An 18598-nucleotide genomic window follows, 5' to 3' on the forward strand; every position below is an offset into this window, starting at 1 on the left:
TCTCTCTCTCTCTCTGTGTGTCTCTGTGTCTCTCTGTCTCTCCCTGCTGCCTGTGGATCTGGGTGTAGAACTCTCAGCTATTTCTCTAACACCATGTCCGCCTGCAGGCCACCATGCTCCCCACCATGACGATAATGGACTCAATCTCTAACGCCTGTAAGCCAGCCGCAATTAAATAAATGCTTTCCTTAAGAGAGTTGCCATGGTCCTGGTGTCCTCTCCCAGCAACAGAACACTGACTGACTAAGACATCACACTTGGAGGTTTATACTGATGCAGTCGGAGGCATTGGCAGGGGAAAATATTTTCCCCTGTCCAGGGATCTGTGGTGCATCTCTAAAATGTCCTGTGGGGAATCACCAGTTCTCTTGTTCAACAAGGCCCACCCAGCAAACTCTAAGCATGTCTAGTCTACAAAGAATTTCCTCCGTGCCTTCAAGTGAATCTGTGGTCAAGTAAGGCCTTGAACTCCTCTTCATGGCGATGTTAACCAGTTGTTCACTGGTTAAAGGAAGGCAGGAGGGGCCCGAGGTTCCTCTCAAGCCCACGTGAGTCCTGAGGACCAGGTCCTCATCTGGCCTTGGCAGTTAAAGAGGGAGAAGTGACTAATGTTGGCCACCTTTGTGGTGACAACATACAGCAGGAAAGTACAGGCAGACACTAAAATGGCGGGCACGTTTCCTCTGCACTCCGGGGGGGGGTCGCACTGCCCACACACGAGGCTTAAATCCATAGGGGGCTCTGTCTAAACAGCCATTTCTCACTAAGGATCCTCTTCTTTATAAAACAAATGCTGCCCTGGAGTGAGCCCAGACCTCAGCTCCCTGCAGCTGCCTCCAGCCAGGAGAGATAGGCCCACTACTGTTTAACCTAAGAAGGAGGTGAGAGCTAAGGTTCTTTTCTCTGCCTCTCTAGAAGCCATTGGAGCGGGAGGGGGGGGGCGTGGGGGGCGTGGGGGGCGTGGACTCATGCTGATTCCAGCTGCTCCAAAAGCTACTGAGGGGCCTTCAAGCAGATCCTGGAGGCCAAAGGGAGGTGAATGAAGAGAAACCAGTCAAGAGATGGATGCTCCGTAAACCCATCAAGAGACTTTGATTTGAACTTTAAAATACAAAACAAAACGAAACAAAACAAAAACTGGTGTTGTGACTTCTCCTGGTTCCTTCTGCCTAACTTGTAATGTTAATAACCCTTGGCTTCATTCCTCTTTCCAGGTTCAAGGACTTGCTGTTATAAAAAAGAAAGCACCCAATGCTCTTTAGGGGCCTTTTAGATAGGTCACAGGGTGGGGGCGGGAGTGTATTCGGCCTGCCCTGCCTGACACCACCTTCAGCTGAAAGAGAACAGCTCTATCATCACCTCATCTAATGGCACTCCGGGTTACCGTGTGTTTGGGGGGGCGGGTTGGGGGGGTGCTAGATGGTTTAGGGTAAAGACTCATAAGAAATGTAACTAGTTTCTCTCACGTCTTAAAGCTAAAACTGTCCCTAGGGCCTCCTGGCAGCCTCCTTGTCACAGGTCAGAGATGCCAGAAGTGTTTTGTGAGCCCTGATCTTTCTAATCTGCCTGATAAGCCATTCCTGAGTCACCTCTGCAGAGGGGGAGCCAAGGAAAACAGCAGTAAGCAGTAAGAAACAGTTCAGAGGAGAAACCTGCTCAGAAGAGCAGACTCTCTGGCCAGGGAGAAAACCTAACATTCCAGTTGGGCCAGGTCAATTGTCCAGTCAAAAGCAGCTCCCCTGGGAAGAAAGAAACTTCCTGAATCATGCTTAGAGACCTCACAAACACAGCATATGCTGGCTAAATTTGAAGGAAAAAATATGAAAGATATACATACACACACACACATACACGTAAGGAAACTGTGAAAAGTATTTTCTTTTCGATTAAAGGTGGTTAGCTTGACCAGGGCCCATATTCTCTGGACTTCCGGCCTATTAGACAATCATGTCAGATGGCGATACCTGTCAGTGGGCTGGGGCATAGTCACCACCTGTATTAGGAATAACACCGACAAAGGCCTTGCTCTAGCAGGATCTGTACCTCTGCCTTTGTTCTTCTCCAACATGACTTTAAAAGTAACAATGTGAACAATGAAATTCCCTAGAAGGAAAAGAGGTGTCCTAAATGTTACCAGTGGCCATGTCTATGGTTACAGGTAAATTAAACACACTGCAGTGGCTTCATATGCTCCTGGAGAAGATGGCAGTAATCTTAGAAACATGCTTCTCTTACCTGTCCCAGTTTCTCTCTGCCTCTTTCTCATTTGTAACCCATCTGCCTCAGCCTCCCAAGTGCTGGGATCACAGGCATTATGTATGCTTGTATATATGCCTAGGCAATGATATATCCAATCAAATTAATAATAATAAAAATAAAAATGTATTGGTCTTAAAACTTAAGGGGAAATGCTGTGAAATTTACTTAAATTATCCTTTTGGTTTTTTAAAACAATGTAGTTAAGCAAGACCTCAAAGGCAGATACCTCATAAATTATAAAAAGGCCAGTAGTCTGGAAATAGTATCTCCTTTCAACACTGCAGGCAGCAGAGCCCAAGTGTGACTCAAACAATAACAGGGCTTCTGCAGTTCACACTGAGCACCCCGACACTGGCAGAGCCAAGGTCCGAGGAGCACGAAGTAAAATGTAAAATACAAAGCGCAAAGTGCTGTACAGAGGAAGACTACAGAGGCAGAAAGAGGAGCACTGTGAGATATAGAGGCCTAGAGGTGGGTGTGGGGTACACTGACCCACAGAGGTGGGCGTGGGCAGCACTGTGGACTGCAGGGGCCCAGAGACATGGAGCAGGGAGCACTATGGGTATGGGGAGCACCGTAAGCTGTGACGGCTAAAGAGGGAGGCACTGTGTTAAACTCAACGGTGGGGCCGAACAGGAGGGCCTCCCATGGGGCATGGACAGGCAGAGTGCTACAGAGAAGCTCACTCCTTTGAGCTAAAGAGGGGTCTGAAGCTCACTCCTTTGCTGTTGCTGACAAGCTTTAAACAGTGGCTCATCGGGGAACAGAAGAGAGAACAAATGGACCCAGACTGGACTCCCACAAGAGTAGGGAGCCACTGAATATCTGGGCACAGCCTGAAGTACGGAAGTGAAGCTACAGGAAGGTCACACTGAGGCGACCCAGGGACACACTGGAAGGCATAGCAGCTAGAAGGCATCCTCCAGCCTTCTGGGCCCTCTATCTTCCTAGATGCAGGGACAGAGGGCTCCGGTCACAAGCCGCAGCTCCAGGCTTGTACTCCACCTCTTCCCAATTTCGTCTCTCTGTGCTGCAGTCGGCTCTCCCTACAGTGAGGATTTCCAGTATTCACATAATACCTACTTATGGGCAGTTGTGCCATACCCATCAAACTTGCAGAAATGGAGATATGTGAGCCAAATCAGCTCAAATCCTTGCCTTGGTGTCCTCCGGAATGAGCATCACCCGCCTCTCGGGATTGTGTCAGGACAAGGCACCCTGCAGAGCCCTGAGACAGGATGGTGACTACCTCTTCCTTGTCATTATCGGATTCCCTGAAGCACGTGGACCACTGGCCAGGGACAGCATCTATGGATTCACACCAACCTCCCTGGAGGCAAAGGGGAAGAGCTGCTCATCAGCTGTGTGAAGGTCGCTCTCTCGGCCCCACCCCCATCAAATCCACTGCAATAAACAAGGCTTGGGAGGGAGAATGAGGGAAATCGCCCTGGGGGCCATTCATCACAATGAGGGCAGCTGACAGCTCTCAGCTCAGTCCTCAGTTCCCTAAGGAGAAGCAGCTCAACGCTATTATGCAGTACCCATGGGGGCCATCCTCCACAGGCAGACGATACCTATCTGACTGGCCAGGTTCTCACCTAGTGATGGAGGCACCTGAAAGAACGCTGGGTGGCCTCACGGGAGCGCTGACTTCCCAAGACGAGCCCACTTGGTGGGTTTTAGAGTTAGTGTGTGGGTATGAGCCTGAGGTCGGGGTAGGTGCCAACCTGAGTCTGTGGCACAGAGTACTGATAGGAATCCAAAGCTACAGGGACGGTGTAAGCCAGCTTTAGAACCTCATCCCCACAACACATAAGAAAGCCCTGCATCAAACTCTCACTGGTTAAGTGTCTTGAAAGGTGGTGACAGCCCCAGCTCTCCTCACCAGCTTCTCGATGGCATTCTCTGCCAGGCTCTATTTTTACAGCCTGAGTAATACCTGGGCACAGGACCAGCCGAGCATTGGTGACAGAGGACTAGGGCATGAGAGGTGACGGCACAAGTGACAAAGCCCGTATCCTCCTCAGCTTCCAACACAAACCCTCTGAGCCGAGTTCCGAACAGCAAGTCGCCAACTCTGACCTGAACTCGCATCCCCACCACTTCACAGCAAGGTCCTGAGTGCCACTGGAGCTGATCCCTCATCTGCCACATGCACTGGCTCCTGCCACCTCAGGTGCTGAAGCCCAACAGTGCCCAACCAGTGACTGGCCCACCCCAGCTATGGCACACGGTCTACAGAACCTCATACAACTCTTTACATAAATTAGCCTCTGGGCCCATGTCACTGTCATGGCCATGACATTCTCTTGACTTGGTTTATCTTAAACTTGGCATAGTTGTCACCTTCCTCTGATGGCTGCCCTGATATCCTTCAATACTGGACAGCCTCAGTGCCCAGGGTCAACCCATCCTCTGGTGCCCATCAACATTAAGGGTTCCTGTCAGTTTCCTCTCTGGCCTCTTCCAGTGTTTGGAGAGGGTGTGTGTGTGTGTGTATGTGTGTGTGTGTGCGTGCGTGCGCGCGCGCACATGTGTGTGTCTCAGAGCTAAGTAAGCTGCAGTACTCAGGAGGTGTGGAGAAAGAGGGCACCAGAAAGCACTGTGACTAGAAAAGCACCTGTCACAGTGACGTGAGACAAACTGAAAAAAAGCACTGAACCCCATAAGTCAGTGACTTCTCACCAATGCTCTGTTTACTGACAATCATGGTCACAAAATAAGAAGGACCCCTCAATAACGAGCAGGGATCCTGGTCATTCTCTGCTGTGTCCAGGTGTGGGCTAAGAGTGGGCTTTAGATGAAGGGAAACTTTAAATGCTGGGTGGTTCAGGGGCAAGAAGCAGTCCCAGGCTCCTCTGGTCTTGGTGAACTGAAAGTCACTTCCCCTGGGATAACCTCCAACTACTGAGATGAACCAACCATGAGCCACCGGGCCAAGTAAGACCTTCCATTCTCCTCCAGAGTCATCTGGTGATTCCTAACGGAGGCAAAGAAGCAGCCATGTAAAATAGACATTTTAGGCTGGCGAGATGGCTCGATGGTTAAGAGCACTGGCTGCTCTTCCAGAGGACCCAGGTTCTATTCCCAGCACCCACATGGCAGCTCACTACTGTTTATAACACTTGTTCCAGGGGATCCGACACCCTCACACATGCAGGCAAAACACTGATGTACATAAAATAGAAATAAATTATTAAAACAGAGCCTTCCTAGCACCTTTCCTCCTATGGGAGTTTCCTCCTCAACTTCCCTATAATATTCATTTCTTCTTCCTTGCTAATGGAGTCCCAACTTTGGAGAAGACCGCATAGCAAAGAGTGGCTAATTGTCAATTCATCTCCTCTCCCTCTTAAGTATTCCACAGACAACACTTACCAGCCTTCCCTGTGAACAAGCTCTGGGGCAACCAGCGGCAGTAGCTCACCCTGACCTGGCCCACAAAATACTGCATCACTACCCGCGCCCTCCGCCCCCACCGTGTTCCTACCTCTACAAATGAGCATGGCGTACTCATTCCTATAGACCTCATGACCCTAAGTCATCTCTTTGAAGAGAGTCTCCCACACTATCAGGAACAGCCGGTGTTAAGACTCATGTGTGCAGAAAGTATATTCCTATCACACTGTAGCCATGAAAGCTATCTGATCTGTGTTTGTGTGACCCTTTTTTTTGGTGTACCCTGATAAATACCCACACGGCCCCTTTAACTGGGGGGCAACCATGTGATACATTTCTGGTCATCAAGTCAGAGAATTCTGCTGGGGTCTTCAGGAAAAAAAACCGTCTGCTTTCCTGATGAAAGTTACCAAACGTGGTTAGTACCTCCTCCTTTCTGAAGCAGATGGCGTGCATGACGATGGGTGATTTCCTCCATCCTGAGCAACCTCAGGACCAAGGCCTTAGCTTCCCACAATACCGGGACATCAACACTCCAGGCCCACATCCATTTCCTTGCCAGCCATCCCCCAAGCTTGAGGGGACTGGATCTAAATAAGAACAGTGCTCAGCAGATGTGCTTCCTCAGAGGGAGGAAGGACACTGCAGATGTCCTATACTGTAACCTATACTGAACTCAAGAAGAAGGGAGGGACATGAGAATCGTCACAACAGCTGCTGAAAACAGCAGCCTGCTACCTTCAGACACTTGGTTACACAACACCACTTGCTAAGACCACTGAGACATGATTCCCTACTCCCTGCAGCCAAGGGTGCTCACCCATCAACAAGCGCTTTGCACACTCATTGCCGATTCGCCCAGTCTGTACTGAGCCCCATTTCATGCCCGTTAGTGGTAAGAGTGAAAGCTTCTGAGATGTGTTGGGTGCAGCCTCTGCTCTCCACTCTCAGACACCTTGGGGAGACGGACCCTTGAGCAGTCTGTGTGCATAGACTGAGAGGCCATATAATATCCTGTGGGGCACAGGGTAGTGGATCAGGACCAAGATAAGCCAGTCTGGACTCCTTTCTGGCGTGGCACATCCAAAGTTAACACTCCTCCAGCTGAGAGAGCACCGTCCTCAGCTGAGCCAACTGCGTTTACCCACTGTCAGCAGAGTCGTTCAAGACCATCAATTAATCCAGCTGCACCAGGATAATCATCGGTCATTAGATCAAGAATACTCAAGAGGAGAAGATCAAAACTCAGGCGCCGTGAGCTCAGGAAGGCTGGAGACAGTGGGCTGGGTTCCTTCTGCCTGCTGGTTGTTTGTTAGTCAGCCTTTAAAATACACTTTCTCTAGAAGTCAGTAATTTTTCACCTTGGAGACAGAGCCAAAAAAATGAACCATCTAGGCCGTGACCTTCAATCATTAATGTCCAAGCTTTTTTTTTTTTTTTCTTCAGGTCTGAGTCTCCATTAAGAACTGGGACAGAGACAGACAGTTTGGCGGCAAAAGACGACTGGGCTGGAAGATCAAGAGGGAAGCCAGGGAAGTCAGAGCTCCCAGCCAGGGAAGTTGCCCCCTTTTAACTCAATTCTTTGGACATGAAGGAAATCATTTGCCATTTCCGCTGTCCAAGTATGAGGCAAGATTTTTTTTTTAAGACAAAACCTCATTCATTGCAAATTTAAGCAGTTTAAAAAAAACGGACAGAAACGAACAGGCTACTTGGTAGGAGCCATGGCCACCAGGCTCTTGGCATAGGTGTGCTGCTCAAACTTAGACCAATCCAGGAAGCACTCAGTTCCTAAGAGTCCATCACAGAATTTTCCCAGTGCACAGCCCATGACTGCAGGTCCCCTGTCGGCTCTGCCAAGGTGCAGGGTGGACAAGCCAGCTGCAGGATGATCCAGTTAGTAATCCCAAACCTATCAACCCAGCCTGCCTGGTGAAGAAGGCTTGGCTGTGGCAGATGTAAGAGACCTGGAGGTCTGGCTCCTTGCCTCTGGCTAGTCCATTACCTGTTTCCAGCTGCCCAAGCAGCTCCTCATTCTAAGTGAGCACTGGGTCTCCAGCAAGGTTTGGAGGCTTCTAGGGCAGCTGAAGAAGACCTGATCTGAAACAGGGGTGGGGACAGCTTTCTGTCATCTGGGGACGAGAATAGGGTTGGAGATACTGGCAGGTGAGCAGATACTGACTGACTGGCCTTACGGTCTCTCGACCCCCACTTTTCACTCATGACATGTATCCAAGAATGAGTTAAAATGTTAATCACAAGCCTGCATTGGACACAGAACAAGGAAAATGAGTTTCTAGTTTATTTAAACAGCTGGCAAGGCAATCGCAGGACTCCAGTGTGCACCAGCTGGCGCTTGCTCCCTCTTCCATCCTAAGCTCTCAGGCGCTCAGAGCCATCGCAGCTGGCCCCCAGCCAGCAGAGCCTGAGCTAGCTCTTCACTGTCATACTAGCTCTTTGCTGTGAACACAGGCTTAAACCCCTTTGTTCCATAGGGACAGACATATATCTTTTGTCCATTATCCTATAGCTATCCTCTTGGGTTAGAGCTCAGTAGATGAACACTTGCCTGGCATGCGTGAGGCGAGCTCAATCCCCAGCACCCACCTAAATGTTTTAAGAGCCATTTCTAAATTCAGCATCTCCACATAGACAGCTCGAATCTAAAACGACACGTGAAGAGCAATAGTAATTAATATTCATTAAGCATGTACCAGGTGCCGGGTCTAAACCCTTGGGATATACATTATCCAAGCTCTGTGATACCACACAGTAGGCATCAGCATCACCTCCATTTTATGAATAAGAAAACTGGAGCTTAGAAGTTAAGTCACTTGCCCGAGGATACAAAGTCATCCTGGGCTCAGAGTCTCCACTCTTACCCACTGCACTGTGCTGAATTCTACAACCAAAACCAAGTCCTGAGGGAGTAGGAGACCATCAACGGAGAATCTGACATCCACACACCCAGGAAATCTTCCTAGGGAGTTATGAGAATGCAGGCTGTTTTGTTTGACTTGCAGGATGTTCGAAGGAAAGCCAATACCCACTTATCCTGACATAAGAGGCCACCTGCAATCTCCAAATGGCTGTGTAATCACATCTGATTATCCAGCAACGGTAGCAGGATTATCCAAATCAATTCCCTGCTGAAGAGAGCTGAATTCTAAGGGAAGACTTAAAAAAAAAAAAGATATGGAGACTTGGTCCCTCTCTGTAGCTTAGACTGGGACTCCCCACACCTGCAACCCTGCAACTTCAGCCTCCCAAGTAGGAGCCTCACAGTGCCAGTTCTAAGGGCAGCCTTGCAGCCGCCCTGACATCCCATTCCTCCCATATTTATTACTGTCCTTGCCAAGACCAAATGCCAGACAGGAAGTGGTTTAAGGGAAGCAGGGCTTCCTTGGGTTTAGTGGTCCAGGGTATGCAGTCCATCATAGTAGGAGAGATACACAGCAGGAGATAGCTGCTCACACTCAGGCAGAAGCAGAGAGTTAGTGAACATCAGTGCTCAGCTTGCTGGACCCTGTCCACACAACCCTTCTGCCCAGAGTTAGAGTGGGTCTGCCCATCTCAATGAAGATATCTAGATAATCCCACACCGGCATGCCTAGAGGCTTATCTCTTAGGTGCTTCTAAATCCTGTCGACTTGACCATCAAAACTATCGCATGCCATTTCAATATAGATCACATGATTCCCAGAGAGTTCTAATGCAATCATGAACCTACAAATAGGGGCCTAAAACTTCTGTATTGGTCCAAATGTCTCATTTTTTTTGCCTATATTTTTTAAGATTTTTTTTACATGTATGGATGTTGTGTCTGCATGTATGTCTGTGTACCACGTGTGTGCAGTGCCTACAGAGGCAGGAAAGGGCCAACAAATTCTCTAGCTCTGGAATTACAAATGGTTGTGAGCAGACGTGTGGGTGCTGGGAATTGAACTCATGTCCTCGGGAAGAGCAGCCAGTGCTCTTAATCACTAACCCAGCAATCCAGCCATTGTTTAGATTTCAAGGAAGTTCAAATGTATATTTTCCTACATTTTAGTAGTAACTTTTAAAGCATACAAACTAACTTTTAAACGATTCTGCTACAACTCTAATAGCTTTAATGCAACCCAACTTTATGATTTTAGCTGCAAAGACTTAACGATATTTTTCCTCATATTCTTCTGTATTTGCAAATGATAAAGTTGGCAAGATGTTCATTTTATGTTACAGTTAAAATGGTCAAAATAATATCATCCTATCTCTGAGAGTCAGTGTTGGATCGGAGAATGCGGCCAGCTTAGGAAAGCAAGCTGCAGTCTGCTGATTGGAAAGACGGGTCTCTCAAAAGCAAAGCGGGTAGGATAAACAGTATCAGACTGTTTATAAAATTGGTATAAATGATGTCCTTCCCCACAGGCAGAAAAGAAAAGAAGGGGGAGGAGAGGCGGGTCGACACCAAGCATAACAATTCTGAGCATACTCTGTCCTTTAAAGGTCTGGTTTCCATGCTAATGGCTACAGCTCTCCGTCAGAAAGGTGGTCGCACATAGTGACACAGAGGGTGGTGGCAAGGAGATGACAAAGAGATGCTTTGCAGATGGAACCATGAATGTGCATGTTGAGAGCGTGACTGTAAATATTAAGTGCATTTGTACGTTTCTATGGTTCCCTACTCTCTGGAGGGAGCCGAAGAAAGAATAGGAGACTACTCCAAGTCCTACAAATCCTCGCCCCAGGAACTGAAGACTGTTTGTGTTCTACTTTAGGGCTACCCCAACTATCATCTAATATTAGATATCTGAGTTCCCCAAACTCTCCTCCAACTCAGAGCTCCCAACACAGTGTAGGTGCCAGCAAAGTACAAAGTGGGAAGGGGATGGAGGGATGCAGCCATGAGTGAAAGATGTGTGTGGAGGGATGTCCTAGCCAAAAGGAAACACTGCAGGCTGCCTCTTTGCTGCACGAACGACTGCACTAGGCTCAACCAAGCTTTGTATTGTTGACTTTTAATCATCAAATTCTTCCATACTCCTGGGTTTGTCCCTCCCTTCATAAGAGATTGGTCTTTCACTAAAGACAGTGGCTTCCTCATCTGAGATGGGCTGGGGAAGCCTGCAGGCGCTAGGGATGAAGGAACGTGACACAAGAATGGATTCTGGTTTGGTGAGCAGCGAGGGGGTCTCATCTTCTGGACCTTGAGTAGACCCTGCAGTGCATCCTGGGTTCACAGGTGCCCCCTAGAGGCTGACTTGAGGTAGTTCTAAGCTGATTGGTACCACTGGACCACTGGACCCTGCTCTGGGTGGCTGGCTCTCTCCCTCTGAAGGCTAGTCTCTTGTTCATTCCCTGGGTGCACAGGGCTCTTCTAGACAGTGCCTATAGCATCTCTAGAGTGAGGTGGCTCCCCAAGGCTAGACCCCCTGACCAACCTGGTTCAGTGGACCAGATCCCCAGGGTACACTCCGGACGCAAGCTTACAACAGCCAAATGTCTTCCCATCTGGCCATGACCATTTCGTAGACAGCTTCCCAGGCCTTTTAAGAACCAGAAGAGCCCAGAAAACTTTTCTTTCGATCACTGTGAGATCATTTTCTTCTAGCTCAGCGATTCTGCCTCTAAGCGGTAACCCCTACACCAGAATGTGGGCATTCTCCTTACCTACCAACCAGAGTCCTGTCGGGACAGAACCGGGAGCTGAACTCTCTTCTGGATTGTTAGAGCTCCACTGTTCTATCTTCTCTCCCACCCCTTTCTTACAGTGGCATCTCTCTTTCTCTCCCCACTTCCTTTCTCACTCTCAAACTGCAGGCATTAATTAAACCCCTTCTAGAAAACAAGATTTTTGCCAGCTGCAGGAATTCTGGCCAAACCTGAACAGAGACAGTCTGGGTGAGAAAGATAAGCTAATGACAACCAGGGCAGCACAGGTCCCCACAAACAAGTGGCACTCTGAATTCCAGCTGTCCCCAGATTCCTAAGAGAAGTGGATAGAGGCCCTAGAGCAGGGACGCTGGGTATGCTCTTCCTCAAATTGGCCTTTCACATGGCAAAAAGCTGGATTTTGCTTTCTCTACCTAGCGAAAAACTACTCCTGATAGACCAAAGCAATTCCCCCAAACACTGGATTCCCCGCCCCCCCCGCCCCAGCAGAACTGTAAAACATACTGCCAGGAATGTACATGCAAGGGCACTCCCAGGCTGCCACGGTAACCAGGTCTGAAGTGGGCAGCACCCACCAGAGTGAGATAATCACAGCCTGAAGTGGGGAAGGTGGGGCTCTACAAGGGACCCCCAACTCCCTACCAGCTTCCTCCATCAGCAGGCAGGGGTGGAGGATGTCCCAAGAAGCCAGGGTTACCATGGTGGTACAAGTCTTTAATCCCAGCACTTGGAACCTGAGGTCAGCCTAGTATACACAGAGTGCCAGGCCAGCCAGAATGAATGAATGAATGAATGAATGAATGAGAATGGTATACAGAAGCTAGGGCCTCAGCCCAAGGTCTGCAGGATAAGTCTTGGTGGACTTTTCGCCTCTCAGTAGACAGCCTTGAGGCCTCCCCAGAACTCCCATTATCCTCCCATTCCTATCTCTAGGGTGAAGAGAACTATTTCGTTCTGTAAAAGTCTGGAATCTCCACTGAGAGACAAGTCTAGCTGTCACAGCCTGACCTCAAAATTGAACATTCTATCCTGTCTCTTCCCCTTCACACCCCGTCTTATCAGACAGAGAACTTGTCTCCAGCAGGAGAGACTTTAACATTTATATACATGTATATTCAGATCTGTTGGACTGAGAGATATTTTGAAAATACTGCAGCCCAGTGGAAGGCATGGGTTGTAGGCTCAAGACAGATACATGAAGTTTGTTTTTGTTTTTTTTTTTGTTTTTGTTTTTAAATAAACATTGGGTAACAGGCAGGGGCACCTGGCCAGGTCCTAAAGGTCACCCTAGCCCTGCAGTTATTCAATCCTAGCCAGAAGGACTCCTGAGAGCAGCCTATCACTGTGAGGACAGGAAGATTCATACAGGAAGCTGAGAACACTCAGAAGGGCCTTACTGAGCCCCACTGTGTTCTTGGCTAATTACTTATCTATTCAATAGAAAAGGAATATTGAACTAATCACTACCAGAGCCATCAAAGAGAAACCACAGAGACAGACAGGGCAGTCCTACAGCCCAGAGTGCTGTGCTCCAGGTGGTCCACTCTGTCACGGGTTCCCATCTGCAGCCTCCCCAGGTATATGTGAGGGCAGACTGGCCCAGAGCCAATCCTAAAAGAGAAATACCCTTTATATGTTCTTTCTCTGAATAGGCAATTAATTTAATCTAAGATTTAATGAAAGACCCCAGAAGGGAAGGGGTGAACGCACACACTGGGCTGTCACCGTGCCATCTCCACTTCTCTCCGGGGACCATGAGGCTTTCCAAGCCATCTGCTTTAAATCCTCTTCCCACAGATGTCACCACAGGGCACCAACACCTCTGAGGAGCGGGCTGGTGCCAAGCCCGACCGACAGTTCCAGAGGGTAGGCTGGGCTCATCACTGTCTAGTCCATAGTCAGGGTCCAGCCTGGGGCTTGCCGCAAAGAGCAACAAATGTCCCTAAGCGGTGGAACTCTCCCAGAGCCCCTCCTCCGTCACTCACTCATCTCACATTTCCCTATCTGCACCAGATCTGATCCAGATTCCTAACTGGTTTTTACCTGTTGAATGTTTAGGAAGCATCCTTGCCTTTCCACAAAGACACGGGCCCACCCAAGAGGGGACAGTTACGTTCCCAGAGCTGTGGTGAGAGAGTGGGGATGTGGCTCCATTTCCCGAGCATTGCTAAATCTTCCCCGACAGGTACTACTGACGGCCAGTCGCAGCAGCAAAGAAAACCTGCTCCATATTTGTGGGTAGCAAAGCCGGCTTCTTTTTAAGAAATCGCAACCTGTCCAAGTTCACTAAGCAAAAGCAAGCAAAGAAGTAACCACACTGTCCTAAACAGAACACTGAGCAAGCATAACCTGCACGCGAGAAGTGGCCCTGGGCTGGGCCCAGGGTTCCTGCACCGCAGGCAGCAGGTAGCTGGCGAAGCACCAGCCCCACCCCCGGGGCAGGCCCTGAAGTTGCAGCCCCCTTTTACCTGGACACTGCTGCTACGGGACAGCCGGGAGAAGGGGGACCCCGGAGCTCAGATTCCCGCTGAATCGTTCAGCAGGAGCGCCTAGGCAGAATGGGACCCCGCTGGGGTGGCGGCAGGGACCGTAGGAGCAGAGCTGGGAGGGAGAGGCGAGCGCCGGCAACCCGGAGGAGGTAGGCGTGGGAGGGCTTAAGGGAGAAAAGGGGGTGTGCGGGCAGGCTTCTAGGGTGCAGGGCTGAGAAAGGGGAGACGGATCGGAGGACGGGGACCCCCCCCCCCAACGCGGGGAGGGTATGGGGAAAGGTGGCAACTGGGGAGCGCGTAGATAAGGAAAAGAGCTTGGTGGCAGGGCTCACACCCGCTGCTAGGAAGCCCGCCCCTGCCTCCGGATCTTGGCATCGCGGACACCTCTCCGGGGTCGCCCCCCAAGACCCTAGACACAAGCCCGCCTTGCGAGGAGCCTCACAACCGCTGGGACCCGGCGCGCACCACACTCACCGCCTACGGTCCCGGCCTCCGTCGCTGTGCGTAGGGATCTCCACCCGCAGCCAGCTCCTCCTGGCGGGAGTGCAGGCGGCGGTGGCGCGCGCAGGCCGCCAAACTCGGGGTTCCGCAGCGCCCCCTGCCGGGACCGCCGGGTCCCTGCCCGGCCCGACGGGCTCAGGGCGCCCTGGAGCTCCGCCCCGCAGGCGGCCGTGCGGGACCAGCAGGCTGCGGCGACCCGCATCCCGGGCCTTGGAAGCATACATGGCCCGGAGTGTCCAAACAGTCATCCGGACAAGCTCCGGTCGCACCGTCCGGGTCGGGGAAAGAGCGCGCACTCGGAGCGCACAGGGCCTGTGCTCCTCCCTACGCCGGACTTAGGACCCTGGAGGGTGCCATGGCCCCCGGACACTGCCCTGGACCCGTCCCAGCCTTGGCGAGGGTGCTTTGGGACTGCGTGCCTAACTCCGTGCCGCGGATCTAGCTGCGGATGTGGGTCCTGCGGTGCCTTGTGGACTCAAAACTGGCATATCCTAGCCACCGTGCCACCTCCTGTCCCGCGCTTCTCTTCCGGCGCGGGCCACATCCGGCCTGTGTCTACTCTAGACCTGGCAGTAGTTTTGTCCCTAAAGGCCTGCCTGCCTGGCAGTAGTTTTGTCCCTAAAGGCCTGCAGGCAGGCACCCTTGAGAGGTCGTGGCTGTGTCACGGGGGCGTTTCTGCAGGACCCCAGGGCTGGCAGCCTCAGACCCGCTCAGCACTCGTTCTATAAAGCTCTGTTTGTGGGTCTTTTGTTGTTGTTGTTGCTGTTGCTGTTTCAAATGCTGTAAAAAAGGATCTCACCATCCACAATTGTGAGATTGCCTTTGTTTTCAGTTCTGGGACTACAGTGACACCCGTGTGCCTCTCAACTGACCTGGAGCAAAAGAGATGCGGTTTTGAGGGAGCGTATCACTTGATTTTCCCTAACTCATTCGATAGTGACTAAATCAAAACATTCTATATTTTATCCATATTTCTATCTACCTCCAATTTCTCCCCTCAAATCAGCTAGATTCTACTTCCCTGGCCTGCATTCCATTTACCCCCGTGGTCCAGCCATCTGGAATGCGTTCTCTGTCCAATGCCTTGATGGCCAGCTGGCACTTGCCTGAGGACACTAGCTACTATCCCTCTCACCCTATTACCCAGGCTCAACACCACCTTCAGCCTGCTTATCCCTTCAGTACTAGCGACAGCTTTCTCCAATAAGTGAGCATGAAACCTCACTCCCCCTTAGATTCCTACTTGGGCTGGCCCTCAAGGACCACCACAGTCCAGGCATCCTATCCAACACAGACTCTTCCTTCCCTCCACGGACTCTTGACGGTTCTGCTCTAATTCCAAGTTCTACTCCTTCACAAGTCACACAGGCTGCAGATGACAAACAACTCCATCCACACTAGCCCAAAGCAAAATAAATAAACAAGCAAATAGATAGATAGATAGATAGATAGATAGATAGATAGATAGATAGATAGATAGATAGATCAGAAAAGGGGGTTAGGGCAGGGCTTGTCAGCTTCAAGCCTGGAACTTGACCTCAGATGCTCAGCTTTGCTTCTCTCAAGTCTACTTCCCTTTCAGGACCACGGGAGTCTCCAGCCGTCGTCGCAGGCTCACAACTCTGCCTCCACCACAAACCCAGCCTCTCTCTGCAAACTACCCAGGTCTGATTTTGTTCTGGATGGAGCCCTTGTGGGTCTGTGCCACATCTTCTGTAACCCATAGGCATCTGTTCCCTTTCTTGGCTACTTACTTACCCTTCCCATGGGATATGTGGACAGTCTTAGGTTCAGCATGACCACAAGAGGATGAAAGGTGACTCGGGCATCATTTCTCTACAAAAATTTGCCACTATCCCACTCGACTGGGGTATTCTTCTGCAAGTGGTAACAGGCCTCCTCTGCCTGAATCTTCCTCCATGGGGCACTTAGGGTTTCCATCTTTGCACCTTCCTACAATCCAGGTTAATTCCTGATACCACAATCATCTTTCCCTCTTTCCTTCAACCTCTATTCCCTGAACACTTCGACATTTTTCCCACTCTGGAGAAAGCATCCCACCTCCTTTCCTGAGGGTCTTTAAGGGTGGAAGGGTTTTCAGGGAAGGGAAAAGGAGAGGTTCCTACAGGGAAGAATGGCAAGCCTCCCTCTGCAGTGATAAATAGGATATCTGTCCGAAGCAGCTGGAGCCACTTGGCTAACGGCTGGGGAGGCAGTGCCAACGAGTGTAGCTCCCAGATATCCTCAAGCAAGAAGGAGGAGCAGATTTCTCTCATGCCAGATACCAACATAATACTGGTTATCCAAATACATGATCCAAGTTATCCCCTATTATCCTCCAAGTAAAATAAAAATTCTATTTCTCTGGCCCTGGCAACCAAGAGAGTCCTGACTAGGACAAGCCCCCACCCAGCACAGTGTCCCCCGCTCCTGCAAAACAGCGTGTGTCACCTTCATTACTCATTTGCTAGAGCAGCAAACTGTGCCCCTGGATGACCATAAAACAGAGAACTAGCATGGTGCCTGGATTCACACCCTCCCCCCTGAACTGCTTCCTGCCTGCTCCTTTGTCCTTGCTACAGGAAAACACCCACCATTTATTGAATGAAAGCTGAGCCCACCTGTCCTCTAAAAACATTGGGCAGCACCAAGTCTTGAATAGTCTACTAGGCAGCACACACTGCCACATTGCCTCAGCATCCCTAGTTGGACTGGAGTAGCCATCAGCGGATGAACACCTTCAAGGCCATCTTGCCTCTGGAGCAAAAGCCTGCAAATATTTGCACAGCCTCCTTTGTCTGGGACTTACAAAACCTGCTCCCTGTCCCCTCCCTTCTTACAGGGCCACATTGCCACAGGGTGCTTAGTGTGAGTTAACAAACTGCCATGCCAACGGTCTTCCTAGGGAGAAGAACAGGTTGCTTTATTTGAACCAGTTTCTACATTGCAAGGACCTGAATTGCTCACAATTCAGGCTTACTGCCAAATCTATTGACACCACAAAATATTTCTGTGCTGCCTACCACCATATTCAGATGGGCAATATTATTTCCAAATTCTCTTCACCGTGGGTTTGGTTTTCTTTGGTTATAGCTAGAATGTTCATTCACTACAGGAATGTGGAGAAATACTAAGTGCTCAAATATTAAAGGTTAAGATAAAAAAATTATTCAGGATAGATTTCTTGTTGATTCTTAGAGCAGAGAGCATCAGACTGACTGGCATATTTATATTAAATGGAAAATGCCCTGTCTACCCCACATCTGCAACCCCAGCACCTTGGAGAGAGAAATACCTTGCAAAAGGCTAAAGGTCTGTTTCTTAGGTGGCTGCAGAGCCGCTGTCTAACACAAGCTCCTGTTTTAGAGAGGCAGACCCTCCCCCAGCTCCAGGGTGGTCTATTCTCATTTATGCATGCATGATTCTTTGTCCCTCCTACCAGCTGTGGTCCCTTCCCCCACCCCCAACAAGCTTATTATAAAAGCCCCTTCCCACTCCTGAGAGCAACGAAGGAGGGTGAACTCATTTTCCCATCTATCTGGGGGAGATTTAATTATAAAGTCAAATCTGGAAGAACAGAACACAAAATAACCATATTAAATAAAGATAAAAGAGGGCTCTGAACCTGACTGTGAGCCAAAAGAAGAAGAAAAAAAAATCACAAAAAAAAAATTAGAGTAATTCAATGAATCATAGATCTAAATATTCTTTTTTTGTCCTCTAAACTCTCAGCCCAACTGAAAGATCTAAGGACAACCGAAGGAAGCATTGAATGAACTCACAGGAATCACATTTAGAAATCATAAAAAGAGAAGGACTGTGGCAAGCTGTGTATCAAAAACGGTCAAGTTTATAAAGTAAGCACTTTATAAAAGCCAGGCGAATGGACAGATGAACTGAGTCCTGCCTTCTCATATTACAATAAGAACCTATGCAGAAAGGACCCAGTGGAGATTTCTGAACTTCGCAGTGACATGAGCTACAGCAACTGGAGTTGAGAGTCTATGAGAAAGACAGACCACAGAACTCCCCTAGGGCCCAAAGTAGCAAGATGGAAGCTAAAATAGTTAAAATACTTGGCGTTGTTGCCAATTCATGCAGAAGTCTATGGCCAAAAGGAGAACTGAGGCCAAGAATAATCAACTTGCCCCAAAGTCACCCACCAAGTGGGCTGCGGAGATAGTGAGGGCTAGAATCCAGTCCTCTGGACGCTTCAGGGCGCTTTCACTGGTCCTAGGTTTGCAGAATGAAAACAAAAACAAACAAACAAACAAACAAAAAGACAAAACATCACA

The 18598-nt window shown here is 49.6% G+C and overlaps 1 protein-coding gene across 2 annotated transcripts in view; it reads right to left on the minus strand.

Moving 5' to 3' along the window:
* Pxylp1 (2-phosphoxylose phosphatase 1) overlaps positions 1–14389 on the minus strand; it is a 65877-nt gene extending 51488 nt beyond the window's left edge. Inside the window, exon 1 of one of the 2 annotated variants that reach the window (XM_021171888.2) lies at positions 14277–14389. The gene's annotated coding sequence lies outside the window, so the exon portion shown is untranslated. Of the gene's footprint in view, positions 1–13781; positions 14228–14276 lie in introns of those variants that run through there. The other variant, XM_021171891.2, reaches the window with a different exon arrangement.
* Between the last annotated feature and the right edge of the window lie 4209 nt (positions 14390–18598).

This window comes from Mus caroli, chromosome 9 (assembly GCF_900094665.2).
Source record: "Mus caroli chromosome 9, CAROLI_EIJ_v1.1, whole genome shotgun sequence".
NCBI lineage: Eukaryota > Metazoa > Chordata > Mammalia > Rodentia > Muridae > Mus > Mus caroli.